The following is an 18,491-nucleotide window of genomic DNA, read 5'->3' as shown; positions in this document are numbered from 1 at the left end:
TGCGCTGCAAGCAGTTGAAAATTCTGGCATCCGAAGCTCCTCCGCACCGTTGGTTATGGATGTGTTAATGGCTTACAAACTTGTCTACGAAGCAGGGCACAGGCTCGTTCTCCAATGGGTTCCAGCCCATTGCGGTGTCGAGGACAATGAACAGGCTGACAGCGCCGCCGAAGCAGCTCTCTCGTCTCGGACACGGACGCGTATTGCACTGGTGAGAGGAGATCGTCGGTCCGTACTTCGATGCCTCGTGGCTGCTCTGGCTACCCGCCAACGGACCGCTGACATTCTACCCCCCGCCATGCTGTGAAGAGTTGATCCAGCGCTCGCTTTCCGCATCGCTGCACATATCTCTCATCAAGATGCCACATTAGTTCATCAAATGCGCCTCGACGTGGCCTTCACAGCACAGTGGCGCTACCGCTTGAGACAAATTGACTCTCCTCACTGCAGTCACTGCGGTGCTGTAAAAAGTCTAGAGCACATTCTTCTCCACTGCCCACACTACCAACCTTCCCGAACCGTACTCTAAGCATCCCTCAACGAGCTAGACTCCCGCACGCTCTCTCTCACAAAATTGCTTGGTCCCTGGCCACATCCAGCACACCATCGCTCTGCCCTCAAGGCTCTCTTCACCTTTCTGGACACCAAAGGACTTCGATCCTTATTGTGAAGGGGTGCTCATTATTTCATTCCCCGCATCACCACCAGCAATGGGGTAGAGTATCGCCCCCGGCGATGAAACTCCCCGGCCATCATCCCGTAATAAAGTTGTTGTTTTGGTTGTGAGTCAGCAGTTCGTTTGTGTCCTTCCTTGTCCTTTTCCCTGGTTGCCATTTCTTTTATCATTATGTACTGTTACCAACTACCCCGCATTTCGACGCTCGTTGGGTCTATTTAGGCACTATCGTGGCCAGGGAACAGCCCAGATATCAACCCCATTGAGAACTGCTGGAGGCAAACGGGCAAAGCTGCTGCTGATGAAAAGGCGCGAACACTCTCTGAGCTTCAGAAAGCACTTAGCAACGTATGACACCAGAAGTTGTCTCTCGACTACATCAGGAGCCTGATAATGTCAATGCATCGGCGTTGACAGGCAATCGTTAAAGGTGGTGTCCGGACAAAAGCGCAATTGAACTGAAGTTGCGACCGGAATAGTGGAGCCTGATATACATGTAACCGGGATATTTCGTTTTGAAACATACCCCCCCCCCCACCCCACCCAGTCGGAAACATCAGAAAATGAATTTAATCGGATTTTGCAGCCGGCTCCGCGCTCACGGCTAAATTCAGGCAACAGTGTGCGGACCGACGTCACTGAAGTTGTTTATGAAGGCAGGCTGTCCGTCACAAAATGCTGTCTTCCAAGTCACAATCTGCTGTCGAATAGTCGCCAGAAACATCTGCGTTTATGCTTTCTGCGGTATCGGACTGCAACCAGCCTGACGACGCCGTCAGCTGAGCCATTGGGAATTGCGCTGGCAATGCCAATTACGTCACCGGAAGAGGCGAAGAAGGGAAGGGCCGTTTCAACTGAAAGCTGGCAGTTGGTTACGAATTCGATGTTTTTGAGGTTTTATAAAAAAAAAAAAAATACGAATAAGTTTTGCGAAACTTTTTTGGTGGTTTCTTGGATTGGATTGGCTTGTATTGGAAAAAGAAAGAAAAATAGTCATCTCCAAGTGGATATCACATTAACTTCAGAATTCCTGACTCCTCGCGGACATCACCTATAGGCAAGCGGCGGTCCAGCGATAACTAGCGGGTCATGGCACTCACCCACCTGTCCACTTCTGCCTAATTAACTCCACCATGGACTTATATGAGATGTCGGTTCTTAGTGTTCAATATTTTACTCTTACATCACCATTTCTTCCTTCGCAGCAATGACACAGTTTCTGTATTTTTCACTTTTTTCTGCAAAATAAATTAGAAAGAACATTAATATGGTTAACTTCTGTCGTTGTGGGAGTAGCAGAATTCGTCAGGTGACGACTTCAATATCTTCCCGTTTTATTTATATATTCAAACTCAACTCAAATGATATGGTTAACTTCTGTCTTGCTCACTTCGTACACCATTGTCCACGATCGCAAAGCTTTACTGCATGAAGTTACGTCACTGCACTAAGCCCCAGCCGCTAAAAATAAGCAAAAATTTAGCTGATGCGTTTTTTTTAACACCATTGTATGTCTGCGCGCCACAGCAGTTCGTTTACATCAGGAGTGCTGTGAAATAAAGCAACAAACTTCATTTCCCAAGCCGGAGTACATTATCTTTGCTACCATGCCTCGTCCAGACGTCGCGCTGCAGCGGAGTCATCAGAGAATCACATCAACACAAATATTAACGATTATCGTATTATTGAGCGTTAATATGATTCTTCCAATCTGCAGAGTGACCAAGTGCAACAGGAAGTAGCGCTACGAATTCAGAGTCTCAACATAGGTAAGAATTTCAATTAATTTAACGGTCTACAAGGAGGCTGAAGCAACCCGCTACTCTCATCCACTTCGGCATGATCATGCGCGCACCGCCGCGAGCCCGAGCTTTCGTTTTCCATCACCGTTGACGTTTCATGATTCCACCACCGACGTTCCATCATAGAGTGTAGTCGTTTGTGGTCACTTTCTCTATGATCTGACGGCCCGAAGGGGACCGACGTACTCTACAAGGTGTTCCATACGCGTATGTAAATACCAGCTACTCTGTATCATTAAAGGGTCGGCCATTGATTTTCAATACAGGATCACAGCGTGTGCAGTTGTTTGAGATAAACGACGTGCAGTGCAAGGTGCCTATTACCTGAGAGGGCCAGCAGAGTGCATTACTCTGCTCAGTCAGCAGCGATTTGAATAAACACTCGACGGAGATAACTGGTTTCACTTTAAGTTGAACACAATAGGGCTATAGGAAAGAGTATGGCAACTATTATCTCGCTACACTCTAGGAAATGATGCCACGTGACGGTTCAATAACGCCATCAAAGTGACTACTCATTTGAAGGAGTACAGTCTCTTGCACGAAAGTCTCGTTATTTATAAACAGGTGCTCCTAACCGTTCTTTGCCGTGATCTAAGCACCGTCGGCTTCTTTACATTGCTTTTTTTACGTTTTTGTCTCGTCTTTATTTATTTATTTATTTTTCGAGTAGATATTACAGATTTGTATTGTGCATTAATTACACACGCCTCCTTGACGGTTCATATGACTGGGCCGAAACCTACCACTTGGAAAGGTGACCGCATCAAGGCTGTGTCTTGATTGGATTGATGACAGGAAAGAAAGAAAGAAGGAAGAAATGGTTCCATAGCTGGGTAAACACTACTATACTCTTGACACAATCGCGGGTAGCCGTGGAAGACTTTCTAAACGCAAAATGAAAGAGCGCTTGCGTCGATCCCGTCGTATGATCGTGTGTATGAGTGAGAAAAATGTAAGAGTGAAAGGGGGATGAGTGAGAGAGAGTGGTTGTTGTGTCCCTTCAGATGACGCACCCTTGGAAGTCACAGGGGAGGTGTGTTAGCTTAGCTCAATGGTAGAGCCCTGGACCGGTAATCCAGAAAATGTGGGTTTGAGTCCTACAGCTGGCTAACCTTTTCAGTGACTTCCATCTTTCATCGTTAATTTCTTAGGCAATTTGAGGCTTTGTATGTATTTGCCCTTTTGCCCTATTTGTTGTTCCAGCCTCAGAACATCAGTTATCTCGTTTTCTAAATGCAAGCACGTCTTTCGCCATTCGCAACCTTATTTTTGCACACGTGGACCGAATTTATTTTCGTTTGTCTCCCACAAGTGACTCGAGCGTCCTTCGCACAATGCAGGCTTCATTTTCACACGCGAAATGTTCGAAACGCTCCCCCTCTCCTGGCCAAATGAAGTTGAGCGATTTCCATTAGTGCGGCCCCATCATCGCTCCATTTGCGCGTCACACCAATGCACTCCAGCTTCAAACGAGTACCCAATATACAGCGACCACTATACACGAGCGGTGCAACACGAGAAAACCCACGAGAGAACCAATCACGCTCGCATTGCCTCGCATCACGTGACGCCCATCGAGCCAATTGAGGCCCGTCATCCACAAAGGGAACCCCCATTTCGCGGGAAGAACTCTTGTTTTCGACCCCCTTCCTATATGAAGAGAGGGTGAGACGAAAAGGCTACCGCTTGCCCAGGAGGACTTCGACCAGCGACCGATGCATTTGCAAAGTGCGTTTCGCAGCATGTTTACTAAAGGGTTTTATGATGAACCTTCCTCCCTAATACAGCAAAGTGCTGCCAGTTAGAGCTTCGACTCGGTGGATCTCGCTTTTTCTTTTCCTTTTGTATTACTTTTCGTGGGCCTTTCTTCCTAATTTCCTCTTGCCCTTGCAGAGCCAGAGTGCTGTGTGTGTTTGCCGTACACGGTATTGCTCTTTGTATGGTAATTAGCGTAATGGATTTGGCTGGTCGGCCAGGGCTATGGGCTGAGTGTTAAATGGTGTTTTAAGCAGAATAAGAGGAACAAAAAGAAGATCGTATACGCCGTCCATTTCGACCGGCTTCGGGCCAGTGTCGAATTACATTAGGCACGTTGAAACGGTTGCTGTGCGCAGCTGCTGCTTTTTTCTTCGGAGACTTTCTAGCTGTGAGTGCGCGTGTGGTCGTGGGGTTAAGGGAGAGATTCTCAATTTGTACTCAGCTCAGTCAACTTGAAGGGCGTGCCTTAAAGAGTGAGTGAAGAGGTAGGGGTATAGCAGGGAATTGAGTAAGGGACGTCAAAGTGAAGCTGGCGCGTGATTCAACAATGATGTCGAATTTCATCCGTGGGAAAGACGGGAGATGGCGTCCTATGACGTGTGCTGGGTGCGAAAGATGTCGCGTTGCACAGGAATATGGAAGATAGCTTGATTGACACGAAGGGGTAGACTGTTGAACATCGGTCAACCATACAGGACACTCTCGTAAACGAAATTGGCTTTGTTTGCGTTTCTTGTTCTGTCGTAACGCCTTCATTTGTTTGTTTGTCTTTATTTCGTTCTCCTTTTCTTCTTACATATGTGAACTGAGCCCTCTATTTTTCTTTTCTTTTTTTTGTTATGTTGAGTAACCGGGTACATCACCCCCGTGACGCTGGCAGGGGTGACACGAGACCTTGCAATAATTACTTCACAGGGCACAACAAGAAATGATTGCATCTTTTGGGCATTGTGCCAAACACTTGAAATGCTGTAGCTTTATGGGGTCATCTAAGGCGGTAAATGTTTGATCAGGTGGTCAATACCACGTGATCCTGTAGAGCTACGGCCGGACCAACACGGTGACTGACCCCTGGTGATTGACCGCAGAAGAATCGCTCTAAGAGACGACGCGTGATAAATCCCTGGTTAAATGTAAGTGGTGAATTACATTGTTTAATAAAAATTCTTAAGGAATATAGCTTCAAACAATGCAGTATCGATAACTCATGAGAACTTCCTCATTCGTTGAACCGCAGCACCATCGTTTCGTGTACTCGTTTGCTAAGGAATATAAATGATACGAATAATATTGCAAGACATCTTATCAGGGCGCCAAGTATGCTGACAGTGGCACAACACTAGAAGCAAGTCTGGCTCGCCTGGACGGCCGGTCATTTGACCTTGTAGAACTCCTGGGTCCTCAGCCATTCATCAAGCGGCTGCATTGAAAGCGCTCCTACGTTTCCTCGAAGAAACTCAACTGATTGACATTTTGTGACACCTTCTGGTCCCTTGTTTGTGACAACAGTTCCCACTACTGGGTTTTCTCCCCCCCCTTTTTTTTCCCCAACTAGCTGCGGCTAAGTGGCCTGGGATAGCCAGTCTGGCTTCGTCGTGACTAAAGTCTCCATTTTTTTCTTCTTGTTATCACATCATATCACATACATTATCAGGCATGGCGTTACCCAAAATCATGCAATACCATATACGCGCTGCCTCTTGCGCAACACCACTCATACAGTCATCTTCTGTGATTCATCTCATCATTCTTTCACCGTTTGTTAGTCATCTTTTTTTTGTCATCTTTGTCTTTAATCTGCCTCATCCTTCTTTCATCATCTGGTAGTTTTTCGTTTTTTCCTACTTCTTTTTCTTTTTCTTTATTTCTTATTTCTTAATTTTCTTTCTTAATTTCTCTTAATCTTTTTGTATTTCTTTAATTCTTATCTTATCTTTTTTATTTATTTATTATTATTTCTTATTTCTGGAATAGCAAGCCGACGTCCCGTTTGGCTGACCTTTCCCCGTTTTTTTTTCCCTTTTCGTCTAATAAACATATCCCCCCCCCCCCCCCCACTCAAACAGAAGCTGCAACCAGTCGCCATGGAAACTGTGCACAGTCTCCGAGACAAAAATCCACGCGCAGGCACACAACAAACGCCAACACCTTCTCTCCCACGACGCCAACTCAGCACCAAACTCTCATCCGCACTCCCCCTCGTGCAAACCAGACGAGACACAACCGCGTGAATATGCAACAGCCATGTTCGGCCATCCGTACATCCATACATGCAATGAAACGTAAAGGGCTATACAGTCGCCCATCCCGACACGGAGGACGAGGACATAGTAAAAAACCATGGATGTGAAATAGCATTCACTTAGAGTTCCTTCTTCCGTCTTAGTTCGGACGCAGTACTCACTTATGGCACGCACTTTACTAGCGACGAATATATAAGCCATTAAGATGGCCAACAAAATGCACGGAGAGCTTTTTTCTTTCGGCGCGTTTCATCTCAAAGTAGCTCCAAGCGAAAGTGCTTCTTTTAGTCTTCATTCTCTCGAAGAGAAGAAGAAGCTCGATTGGCAACTTGTTCCGAGCTTTGTTCTGCTTTTTCAAGTGCGATTACATCTGGAGAGCGAGCTAATGCGTTTCGCTAAAATGTGTTCAGGCGGAAAGTGAACGAGGAACGTTCCGTAATGTATTGGGACGTCTTCAAGGTGCTGCTCAGCTCATATTTGATCGAAAATGTTTGTTTAGTTGGTCGGGCGCTGCGCGCTGTGATGCAGTGCAAAGGGACATCGTTGCTGCGTGATGGTTTGGTTGGTTTGGAAGGTAGGAAAAATAAAATGGACGATGTGGCGTTCATGAAGAGAGACAGCTATTCCAGTTCTATCAGAGATGCAGTAAAATAAATAAAATGATAATTGAAGAATAAAAATGAACGCATCACATGGTTGGGTGTCAGTGAAGTGGTGATGATTATCACCATTGTCACCATCTACGCATCTCCACCCTTCATCCTCGATCCTGGCCTGCACGCCATGCTGTCGTCTAGAGCTAGACCACCGTGTGTGGTTCCAGTGGATTCCGGGCTACGGTGGTATCTCGTGGAATGCGCTCGCCGATTCTGCGGTCAGGTGTGCTCGTGCAGCTGGGTCTGTCACTTCCGTTCCGCTAGTTCCGCTTTCCCTGTCTGTCTGCCGGCTAGCCATTCGCCGATACTGCTCGAATAGCTCTTGAGCCTTGTTCCAAGCCGCCGTCAGGACGAACTCTTTTCTGCGCTCGATTGACCCGACGATGGCACACTCTGGTAGGCCACTACCCCAGGGAGGAAAAGTCTTTGCTCCACAGGCTTCTACTGAACCTGGCGCGAACTCCACTGCTCCTCCTTAAGATGGGCCACCTTTCATCATCCATCGTCTGCTTTTGGCAGTGCCATTGCTCGTCTGAAAGGGAGCATCCCATCTCCCGCGTCTATACCATCCTACGCACCGGCGACGTGGACTCGAAAGACCCAGTGCTTACTCTACCATTCCTGGTTTCCAACGAAAGAAAGACGTCCCCGCAGTCATGTCCCACCAGCTCACGCTGGAGCATCTCGCCTCAACACATCGACTAAGTCGCCATATATACACTGGTGGCTCAGTAACACATGATAGTTAAAGCGCGGCTTTCTACATCCCGGATGAAGACCTGGGGCATGATTTCAAACTCTTCTATGCAGTGTCCCCGACAGAAGCCGAACTGTTCGGTGTCCTGGCACCACTGGAGCATAGTATCGGATCAGGGGCACGAAACGTGAGTCATTCTTACCGACAGCGAGGCGTCATTACATATATTGTCGTCATCTCGCCCCAGCATAATAAGCGATTTGCACACCATGACACTTCAGAAATTCAATCAACTCTTAGCCACTGGTTTCAACATCACGTTTCAATGGGTGCCTGGCCACATAGGTCTGTATAGAAATACCCGAGCAGACGCAGTAGCGAGACGCGCTGGGTCTGATGACAATTCGACCCTGGCACCTCTGTCGCGTACAGCCTCCACATGCCGTCTACATATTTGCCATCGGTGTACCACATGTGCTCGGCAGTTCCGTGCCTAAACTACGACTTACAACCCATTCCTACAGTCTATCGACCCATTGATGGAGTTTGTCCCCGCTTACCACAGCAGCCGTAAAGAAGAATCCCTTTTTCCACCGCCTACGACGCAATGTTGCCTGCACATCCTCACTTCTCTTCAAAATGGGTCGGCTAAATTGACGGAACTGCAATGTCTGTGGCGTGGAAGCTGACATCCCACACCAGCTCCTGCATTGTCAGCAGCACCTTCACCATAGGGGCACCCTCCGTTGCCGTCTGCTCCAGATTGGCTGTAACGACTTTTCGTTGGCCGCCCTCCTTGGCCCCGTCCTGCACCCCAACCAGTGGGCTGTCACTGCCGCTCTCCTCAGTTTTCTCCGAGTCTCACGACTCGTGAACTGCATGTGACGTTGTTCTAGTGTCTCTTTCCTTCTTTCTTTCTTTCCTTTTCCTTTCTTTCCTTTTCCTTTCTTCCCTTCTTTCTCTTTTCCATTTTTCTTTTTCCTTTTTGTTTTGGAATAGCAAGCCGGCTCTTTGCTTGGCTAACATTTCCTTTCTTTTTTTTTTCTTAATAAACATACAGGGTGTCCCACCGAAAAAGGGCCGAGCTAAAGAAAAAACGGCGTGCTCTACAGAAATGGAACTAGCTGTACGTGCTTGTCAGTTGTGTGGTCTATCCAAGAATCTTTTTTTCATCGCCCCCTTGTCAACTTTTTAATTATCGGTTTTAGCTTTCAGATGTGAATGAGAAAGTTGTAGTACATGTCGAAAAAGACGCAACTGAAGTGGTTCGAGGTTGCTATGACTTGTGGTTTCGCTTTTTCGCGGGTTTAAAAATTGGTTTCAGAAGCCGCGCGCACCACAGAGCGCTCCCCATAACTCGGCGCCCGCGCGCGACGATTGCAGAGCACTCAAGGGGTGCTGAAAAAAAAAAAATTTTTGGATCAACCACACAACTGCCAGGCACGTACAGTTGGTTCCATTTGTGTAGAACACTCCGTTTTTTCTTTAGCCCCTGGCCCTTTTTCTGTGGGACACCCTGTATACCCCCCATCTGCCCCCTCTTTCATGTTGAAGGAGATATTCCGCACGTGATGCTCCACCGCACCCGTTACCGCCAACACTGTCTTCTCGTGCGGTCGCGCATCGCTCGCCTCAGTATCTCGGACTTTTCCAAAGCTACGTTGCTAGGCCCCACACAGCGTAGTGAGGTGACCAAGGCTCTTCTTCAGTTACTGCGGGTCTGTGGCCTTCTGGGTTAACTGTAAACTGTGTCCAATTCCGTGTTTGGTTCCTGGGAGGTACCCGGGTTCCGATTCCCGTGCCGGCGGTGCTGTCAGGGATTTTTCCTGGGTTTTCCTCTGGCACCACTACTAACCCCATCACCATGACAGTGAAGTCCTGGACGCAGGACATCCATCAGCTGAGTAGCTGTAAAAAGGTGCACGGACGCCTGCAGGGCTTTGCTCGGGGACCAAGGACACATGACCTTCGTTGCGTCAGAAGGACGTCTGTCTAAGGTTGCCTGGAGATCTTGCCGCCGCTGGTGATATCGTCGACAGTACTCTATGATACGTCCCGTGTACTCTACAGACACACACATATGCGGCACACATGTGACTTTCGATAGGTTTTAAATATTAGCTAGTTTTAGTGAATCGTTTTCAGTCAAACGGTTCTCGAACGGTTTCGCGGAGGACCAATGAGAAGAGGGTCTGACTGCGAATGGAATCTTCTGATTGGACAGGGGGCAAGACCGTTCGCGGACCGTTTAATTGAAAACGGTACACTAAAACTCCCTATTGTTTTGCTGATTTGATAAATGAGATTGATTATGTCGTGGCTGTACAGCTTAAAAGGGCTACTCATATCACTGCTTCAATGTCATTCGCTAAGAACGTACAAAATGTCCGACGAGAAAGACAACTCCCTTCCTACATCTCTACCGGTTCGCTGGATTTCTACCCATCTACCGGCGAGAAAGAGTTCGTTTTTTTAAAAAAAATAGGATGCATGGCATAAAAGTTAGCAGCCACCTGGAATGACATATTTATTTTTTACCACAGTGTGGTAGTCCGCGTTCCTGTCACGCATTAATTAAGCAAATTGTATGTGTTAATTGAACTAGGTAATTGGCTAAGCAAAGATAGGATTTTTCTTCGTCAATTCAGAGACCTGTGGCCATAACACATTACTCCAGTCAAGTTACTGTGTTTGCCATACGGTTTCTAGAAAAATTGTTACACAAAAATCCGTCACTTGCCGAAGTGTGCTCGCTGGAAGTTGCTTTCGTCGGACTTGTGGCCCGTCTACGAACTTTCAGGTGCAGCGAAAACGAAACGAGAAGTACTCAGAATTCTAAATAAGCGCCCACGATGCAACGCGTGCGCAAGTAACACTGGTATTGCTTGAAACCGTCTATCGCGCGAAAAAGAAAAAGAAAAAAAAAAGTATTGTCAAGTGGGCTTCGCCTCACGCTCGTAAGTCTCCGGTGAAGCCAATCTCCTGTTCTCAAAAAGGTCCTGTAAAGATGGCTTCACTTTGCACTCGTAAGCCTTAGTTGAAGCTGACATACAAAATGGCGACGCCAACTAAAGGAATACTTAATGCCTTAATGTATCTTTAGAGTACCCTCTTGCACCGTTACGCTTCGTATGCAGCGAGTTGTTTCTGATACTGCTACTTATCGTTAATTTATTATTAGCTCGTAAGCGATGTAGTCACTGCCACCCTCCCGTTAATTAGTCACCACGCTTCTTATTTGCTGAAAACGGCATGCCATAAAGAGGGAAGAAGTAAAAACTTTATGCGCGTCAACGTGTATACCAAGCAGATATATGCGCCCGAAAAGCTGTCTTCCCTAGCACAAACGCAGCAGACGACAAGAAGAGTGCATTAGTGTCGCCATCTGGTGGAGACAGACCGAAGGTTTCGTGACGCGTTCCGTTCCATTTGCTAATTGGAAATCCTCATTAGAAGTGCTCTTCCCTCCCACGTCGTCCTTCGTGTAATGTCTCCTCTCTGTTAGATTCGTGCCAGAGCCACGTATGGCTGGAATGGAACATTTATTGCACCCGTATAAGGTTTAACTGCGTCTACAGAGCCGAAACGGCAACTCTCAATTGCTTGGAAAGAGCCGACATTCGCCTACGTTCCGTGCACCGTTGAGTTAAGAGCGCTCACCGTGAACTATATGATGTATTACTCTTATGAGAAGGTATTATTTATTTATTGTGTGTGGAAGTAAATCATGATGAGGTTTGTCTTCTTGAATGCTAAATCGAATGGGGCTCATCTCATAGAGTCAATATTACAACAACAGATGTATCAAATAATAAGAATACCAACAGAGTTATGTACAGCCCCCGTCAACCTTAATTATAACACTAGAAAAATTTGTCTCATTTCCGAGCGCGATAACAGTCACCCTTGGGGCACCGGGAGAATGTTAAGTGACCTTTTTTTTTTTTTTTCAGTGTTATTATTAAGGTTGACGGGAGCTATACGTATCATTAATTAATTATATTAGATTATGGTACTTATGATAATATGTGGATGAATTATATAGGTTTAATTAATATTACGGTGTTTTTATTCTGTACACACATTTTTTATTAAAAAAGCTAAGGGAGAAGCATAAATGCCGTTTTTGTAGTTGAGATATACGGCCAGGTGGACATTCCGTCGAGGACAGCACGTATGTAACGACTGTATGACTAATTAGCTAATTCATTAATTAACTCTTTAATTACGTGGGCAAAAGGAAGACAACAGAATGGGAGACAATCCTCGTTGAAAGCCATTCTTTTAAAAGTCGTAGAAATATTCATCGCTGCATATTCCTGTGTAAATGAGCCGAAACCAAAACTGAGCGCTTCAGGAGTGCATTGCCTTCATTGTCGTCAGTTTATCTGGGCCGCAAAGCGGTAAAGGTAACAAGGTAATTTGAGAAGATTTACAATCCGTAGATTGCAACCGCAAAGCGGTGGTGCTGATGCTTCTGAGAGAGGTCGCCGTTGTCGGCCTCACAAAGGTGGGCAGCGTTGCGATTAACGCTCTGGGGGAATGTGCGTCCTGGGCCGACTTCTAACGGAACTGGGCCGACATATGTCTGACAGAGTAAAACCCGGGAAAAACCCCAGACAACACAGCGGGCACCGGGACTCGAACCCGGGTACCTCCCAGTCTCGACTTGACATGGCCAGCGCGCTAACCACTCAGCCGTAAAGCGGTGGTGGCGGTGGTGGTGGTGATAGGGCTTGCCGTTGTCGGCCTCACGTATGTGGCCGCCGTAAAGCGGTTGACCTGGCCGGCAGATCAGCATCTACTCCAATCATCTCTATCGCTCCAAAGCACGTGACCCTCTGACGTGAAATGGAGCGCAGTCCTCCCTTCGCTTTTCGCGTGGTTTCGATTTCGGCTCATTCGCATAGCAAACTTCTGCGACCGATATTTCAACGCTCGTTTCAGGACTTTTTTTTTAAAATAGAAATGCTTTGAACGAAGATTCTCTCCTATGGCGCTATCTCACTTTAACCGAAAGTCCCTTCGTTAAAGAGTTAGTTAAATAATTTCAGGTAATAGTTGTGGGGCGGGATCCCTACTGTAGACAACTGCCAGTTGCGGGTCACAGCGGTAAGAGCGCATGATGAGATGGCGCATGCCGCGTCCGTAGCACTTGGTTGTCGCTCAAACACGCCTCCTCAACAACGACGCGTGGGACAAGTCCCATGTCGTCAAGTCGTAATCTGAGTGTCTCGTGTCTGGTGCCAGAAAAGGGTTTTGTGAATGCGTCTGCAATCATAGCTCCTGTCTTGCAGTAACACAGCTGGACAGTCTCGTGTCGCACTAAGTCACGCAGGTAGGGGTGCCTGATATCAATGTGCTCGGTTCCTGCTGAAAGTCCTTCTGCGAGCGTTAGCTTGATGTAACCTTGGTTGTCTTCATGCATGTAAGTTGGTCTAGAGAAGTTGAGTCTGAAATCCAAGAGTAGCTGATGAAGCCAGATAACTACTTGAAAAGCGACTTTAGCGGATACGTATTCAGCTTCTGTGGAGGAGAGGGCCACGGAAGACTGCACGAAGAGATTGGGCTGTTCCTTAGTTTGGTGAAATGTCCACTTGTCGATTTCCGGTCAGACAGGTCACCGACCCAGTCAGCGTCCACGTAGCAAGAAAGTTCGATAGATGATTGTGCAGACACCTTTAACTTGAGGTCTCCGAGTCTGTTTGAGGTAGCGGAGAATCTTTTTCAATCCAATCACTTTGGCGCGTGTTGCTGCCAGTGGCACAACATCCAGTACTTATATGCTGGCATGTAACTACGTAAAGCAGTTACATGAATTTCCGCCTGGGCACCTGTGAACACACCTGTAAAAACTGTATCTATCTATGCTGCTCTCGTTGCTTTTTTTTATATATAAACCATTTGTAATTATTATTATTTTTTTCAAAAACACCCCCTACTATAAGAGTATACGTTCTCTCAGAGGCTTTACGTTCCCCAATTCTCCAAGGTCAAATTCTTGAAGCTACAGAAGGAAATGGCAAAGAAGTGTTACCTGGGACTGCTAAGGCGGTTGCCCCGCGAAACAACTGTGTAGTGCAGGGAAGCAGCGCGATGTTTGTGAAACATTCTGGAGAACAATGTCGTAATAACGTGAAGCAATAAACGTCGCAGTCACAAAAGAAAATGTAAGAATCAGAGTCACACAGTAACTAGCACACAGTAACTTTCTTCACAGTAACTAGCATGATTACCTGTGTATTCTAGATTGAAATCTTATCTCGAGTCATCAGGTTACCTCCAGCTTCAACTGCTAACAACATTTCGAACCCCTCTCATTGAGGGTTCAATGGTTTGTGCACACTTAATTCTCGCAGCTTGAATCAAAACTTCCCTTTAAGAACTGTCTACCATCTCGCACTTTCGAAGGCGTTATTCGACACGCTTTTAAGGTGAACGCGTGCTCAGGAATTTTTTTTTAAATAAAATGCTTCTTCGGCCGTCTCTGTATGCCGTGTTAGCATAAATATGCTGGCGCCATAGCCAGTGACATCATCTAATAATCAATGGCGTCACTCAGTTACGTGGGTCACGTGACGCCTAGTCAAGAGGAGGAAATATCTGTTTATTTACAAACATTTGACCTGGGTGACATCCATTAGGGGTCTGCTGCTCCACTGCCAAGTCAAGTAGTGGATATGAGATGGCTGACACGCTGAGTACGGTGACACGTTCGTGAATATAAGCGCATTTAATGGTTTTCATTACTTGTTGTCCGTTCGCATTTGCGTATACGTGCAGCCCGCTTTCGTTATGTAATATCAGAGTGTTTAGAGACAGTTTGAAATGAACTCAAGGAAAATTCACTGATTCACCGTCATGTGGCGTTGAGCGAAGGGCTACGATGTGATGTGATATTGCTATGTGATATGTTAAATGATGGGGTATAGACGGGATGTAAGCAAGGCCCACCATGATGTGACGTGTCAATTAATTTCTACATCAGCGCCGAGCTAGGATTTATTAGTATTCCGATTGACGTCTCGAAGCATTGTTTTTGTTTAGTTTTTTCAGAAACCGAAAAACCAAAAACAAACATGAATGCTCTCAGGCTGCACATTGAAACCTTTGTCGAATAATAAGGGCGCACGTTCGCATACATTCGTCCCCGGAGCAAATATTATAAGCAGTGAGACACAAAAGGTGGATGGAGGAGAAATAATTAATTTGTGCCCGACATTCTCCGGCACTAATGAGCGAATCACATATGAAAACTTCTTCATTAGTGAAGCTCAGTCCCAGGCAATGCATGCCGCGATGGAGGGTGTATAAGCTATTTCTTTTTCTTCTCTAGCTCATTATATGCTTTATTATCCTGCATATATTACATATTTTTTTCTGCCGTAATTATCATTTCGGAAACTCCTCGCCTTAATTATTACGCTCTCGTGGAAGAAATTAATGAACAAGACGTATTCGCAGCACTTTCTTTCGTTTCTCAATTCTTATTTTTCTTCTCCCGTGCGGCGCTTGCTACTGTGAGCGCGTAACGTGCTTTGCGTTGCGTGCGGGGCAGTGGTAACAGTGTGCGCGGCTGTCGGTGGCACAAACAATGTTTGTAATTATCCTGACAGTGTTCGGGCGAACTAAGCGAGAGTCGCCAGCTTGTGTGCAATGTGTCTTTGCTGATATACGTGGGCTAAATAATGTCCGCTAAGCTTTCCTGGGCTAAGCCTTCCTATATACCCACCCAAGGTCCAGTTGTGTCGTGCAACCGCATGTGTTTGTCGATAGCTGCAGGTGCTTGAAGAGGTGCATCTACGTATCGCTTGGCGAGCGATGGTATCTCGGCAGCTCAGTGGAAATCTGACGAAATGCTTGAAACGTCGTTGTCCTATACTTTTTGAGGCAATAAAATCAAGTCACCAAAAATCACCTCCTCCTTATTTCTTCTCATATACTTCACGATCTCAGAAATGACACCTCACGCTTTCCAGATCCATTATTTTTTATTTATTTTATTTTTTCTTGCGTACAATAGAAGTATTTTCTCGGGAATATTTTATCCGGAGAAGTATTTTCTCAGTCGGTATCGTACTGACTTACTGAACTCAACATTTGTTCCCGGCCGAGAACTGTAGTAATGGGGGAGGAAAACATGGCTTACGTATGTATACAAGATTCCTGCCTCACGTTAAAGAACTCCTAGGCGGTTGACATTATCCGCAGTCCTGCCCTGCGAGGACTTTCTGCACGTTCTGCACGTTCCGTGCAGCATGTCGCCAAACACAAACTTACGTTTATTCACCTTACGTGTAAATCTACTCGAAATTTTTATTTTATGAGTTATGTACGTTAAACGCAGTTTGACTTGAGCTACGGAATAATCCATTATAATTACAAGCTGTATCCGTGACACTGAAATGCTTCTACCTCCCATCTATATTTCTACCGGTGTCCTAAAATGTGATGGAGTTCTACTGTAATTTTATCGATTTTTGTACAAATTGGTTAATAACGGATCGATTTATTCATTCCATTTAATTCTGCTCTTTCTTCTTTCTATTCAGAGTCTGAAAAGATGCCCATTGACATGGTGTGAAACAAGTGCCTTTGCGTAAGTCCCATTTTTGTACCTTATATGTGTGTATTTTTATCGTTTTGCTGTTTCCAGCTCAATTATATACAATTACATTATATATTATTACAATTTTTCTTCGTTTTTGTTCTTCTTCTTCTCACGTTAGAAGAAAGATAACACAGAAATATCAGAATACTGGGGTTCATTCTCAGTGCAATACTAATTTCAATGAAAACCTATTCATTCAAGGAAATGTTACCGGAAACCAACACAGCCGTGGGCCCGCATCCCCGTAAATATCCCTCACTCCAATTGTGCTTCCTGCATTATGTAGACAATCTGCTGAGTGGATGGCAACCATGTTCGGCCCGAAAAACGTGCATGGCATGGCCACTACTCGGAGCAATTGCTGTGGTTAGATCCCATCATTACCTCGTAAAGTGAGCCTAATTATGCCCGCTTGCGCGACAAAGGTTTCTCGTTAGGGTTGGTCCAATTGCGTTATGCTTGCCTGAACCATTCATTCGCGCAAGCTCCTCGGCGGACCCGTTTCGGACTCGAATTCCGCATTAACTCTAATTGGTGCTCACCGACGTGTTTTTGGGTTGCGGTACCTCCGTAACCAGGCTGTGTTTTATGTCCGACTTTAATGACTGTCTCGATATTGTAGGTGATCTGTCGCTTCTTTTTTATGAAGGCAGTAGTTCGAGAAGGTCTCGGATATACACTCCAAGAACAAATAAACAAAGGGGGGGGGTAATTCCAGTCTCCTGGATTGCATTTACTCCCTATTTTAGTGCCCTGGCCGTGAAATTTACTCCCAACACTGCAAATAATCCGTAAACATCGCCTGCAGTGTACTGCGTTTCGTCCCCACAGTGGCTAATAGTTGTGGCAATGCATTTAGTTCTCGAAAGGACTAAATTTAATATAAATATTATTACTGTTATCACTAATAATATTCTTATCTCAGAGTGTACAGGTGTTGTGAATGAGTCGATCGTTCTCGCTTATCATTGTAGATAGGATAAAGCATAAACCAGATGTGCTGTTTGAGGTTTCCCCTGGGGTTTCCGAAGACTTTCCGGACGAATGTCGCCACAGTTCCTCCTGAAGTCTGCCAAGGACGCATACTAAACTCCCTGTGCCCCCACTCCTTCCTGCTGTCCTCTCTCCATTTGTCCCCATCTGTACGCCGCTCATAGCCACAGTTGCTTCGCTGCGCTAACACGGAATAAAAAAAATAAAAATGAAACAGAACTAGAAGGAAGCTGCGTTTCTATCGGCATGTAAAAGTTTCAACACTGACATTAACGGTAGCTGGAAGACGGTTTCTTGTAGATGCGCTGAAACGTTCTATTTTGCTTTGCGCTGTCTTGCAAGTGAAGCGACTGCACCTGTTTCAGATAAAACTGTTGCCATCTGCCTTCGTGTTTTATAACAGGGATGCCGCATCGTTAAATGCGGGGCCTCTCATTATGGAACAAGAATGAGCGCTTCGTTTTTGTCTCAGGACGCATACTAATTTAAGATCGAATCGGGGAAAATCTACAGCTACTCAAAACGTTTTGTGTTCTTTTTAAATTTTGCGACTAAGATTGCTTCATTTCGTTCGCTCTTAGAGCCTTTGCAAGAATGAAATATGTAGTTTTTATTTTTTTTATTTTATGGAGTTGGAGTTGGAACGAGAAAAGAAAAAAATTGAGATGGAGGCTCCTACAAAACACTAAAGCCGGCTACTGCCTACAAAACACTTGAAGATAAAAAAAAAAACAGTATGTCTAAAAACTTAGAGGCACTGGAATGTCCACAAGAAATCTCATCAAAGCAGCTGTCGCACGCTGTCTAAGATCCGTCGGCCATTCTCCGAGGAGCTACCCTAAGTCTGGAAGACGGTGGTCATTACGCAATAATGCTTCGAAGTTCAGAATGGGGAGAATACAACAGCGCATAAACAGCAAAGAATAGCGCAAATAGCATTCAGTGCGGTACAGCTACGTCGATGGCCACTTCTGTTACGCATCTGTCCAGTCATTTGTCCCCTTCGTATATCAGCCCTCTGTTAATTGGGTACTGCGATACACTTACAAATT

General features: G+C 45.7%; 1 long non-coding RNA gene across 5 annotated transcripts in view; it reads left to right on the top strand.

Annotated features, from left to right (window-relative positions):
* Positions 1 to 18,491, top strand: part of LOC135393985 (uncharacterized) — a 416,022-nt gene that overhangs the window by 109,002 nt on the left and 288,529 nt on the right. For all 5 annotated transcript variants that reach the window (XR_010422737.1, XR_010422736.1, XR_010422735.1 and 2 more), the window contains exon 2: positions 16,388 to 16,434. This is a non-coding gene — a long non-coding RNA (uncharacterized LOC135393985). The remainder of the gene's footprint in view (positions 1 to 16,387; positions 16,435 to 18,491) is intronic.

Source organism: Ornithodoros turicata, chromosome 5 (genome assembly GCF_037126465.1).
Source record: "Ornithodoros turicata isolate Travis chromosome 5, ASM3712646v1, whole genome shotgun sequence".
NCBI classification, from domain to species: Eukaryota; Metazoa; Arthropoda; class Arachnida; order Ixodida; family Argasidae; genus Ornithodoros; species Ornithodoros turicata.
This window is presented reverse-complemented; position numbering and strand designations above follow the sequence as displayed.